The 1,372-nt window shown below is 45.9% G+C and overlaps 1 non-coding gene across 1 annotated transcript; it reads left to right on the top strand.

Annotated features, from left to right (window-relative positions):
- The first annotated feature begins 662 nt into the window (after positions 1–662).
- On the top strand, positions 663–769 carry LOC141621138 (small nucleolar RNA R71). Its single transcript, XR_012532113.1, has one exon. It is a non-coding gene; the product is annotated as a small nucleolar RNA R71 (small nucleolar RNA).
- The last annotated feature ends 603 nt before the right edge of the window (positions 770–1,372 follow it).

Below are 1,372 nucleotides of genomic sequence, written 5' to 3'. Positions count from 1 at the left end.
ATTGAGCAATTTGGATTTCTAACATCTTCATCCCGACCTCTCTAGCTTGAGACTCTTTCAGTAACAAATTTTTCAACTCGGCAAATTCGGAACCTTGGGACTGTTGCTACTGCTGTGGAACATACGGAGGCTTTTGGTACGGCTGCTGCTGCTTATGAGGGGGCACATAATTCTGCTGCTGCTGTGGAGGTGGAGTCGGATTTAGGACATTTTGGCTACTCCACCTCAAGTTCGGATGGACATTCGTCTCAAAATAAGTGTTTGTCTGCCTATAATGTTGAAAAGCAGCACAAGACTCATAAGGAATGTTGCAGTTGTCTGAAACATGTCCTTCTCCTCCGCATCTTTTGCAGACGAAAGGACCGTCTGAAACAGCATTCACATGATAGATCCCTCCTTTTGAAGCTCCTCCTAACTCGTACTTATCAAATCTCGCTGTAAGAGCCTCTAATGCAGCTACAGAAGGGGATTCAGCACTGCTCCTTTGATTTCCCCTGGAATTTCCATACTCAGCTTTATGGGTGGCCAAATCATCAATAATTTTCCACCCCTTGGTTTCTCCAACATTCTCCTGGAATCTACCATTAGCTGCCGCATCCAGGATAGCAATCTGATCGTCATAAAGCCCATTATAGAATTGATTGCATAGGCTCCATTTCTCGAACCCGTGATGTGGAATAGTTCGTACCAGCTTCTTGAAACGGACCCATGCCTCATGAAAATTCTCATCAGGACCCTGTTTAAAACTCGTGATCTGAGCTCTAATGGCATTGGTCTTCGAGGCAGAGAAATATTTCTTGCAAAATGCTAAGGCCAGCGAATTCCAATCAGTGATCCCGTTAGCAGCTCGATCCAGGTCTCGGCACCACTCCCTTGCAGCATCACGAAGAGAGAATATGAACATAGTCTCCTTCACCTGGTCCTGGGTCACACCGGTTGGTGGGGGCATGGAACAACAGTAATCAATGAATGTCTCCATATGTTTAGCTGCATCTTCATTTGCAGCTCCCCCGAATTGGTTTCTCTCAACCAAGTTGATATAGGACGGTTTCGGCTCAAATTTCCTATCCGTCCCTGGTAATGCAAATCCCTTATAGAGATTCTCAGCTGTCGGGTCAGAGTGACTGGCTATACTCGCTTCTTCAGCCATGTCTGGAGATGTGACGGTCTCAGCTTAGGAAGTAGAAATAGGTGATGAAGGTGGATCCTCCTCAAACAACTCGTTCTCGTAGTAACTAGACAGAGTACTCAGCTCTTCCTCTGTCGGCAATACCCTAGATGATCGTCTCAACTCACGCAAAGTCTTTTCAATCTCAGGATTGAACGGCAGTAATTCACCACCCTGTGACCTGCGCATAAGAAGAAACTACAG

The sequence above is a fragment of the Silene latifolia genome, chromosome 1 (assembly GCF_048544455.1).
Source record: "Silene latifolia isolate original U9 population chromosome 1, ASM4854445v1, whole genome shotgun sequence".
In the NCBI taxonomy this organism is placed as follows: domain Eukaryota; kingdom Viridiplantae; phylum Streptophyta; class Magnoliopsida; order Caryophyllales; family Caryophyllaceae; genus Silene; species Silene latifolia.
This window is presented reverse-complemented; position numbering and strand designations above follow the sequence as displayed.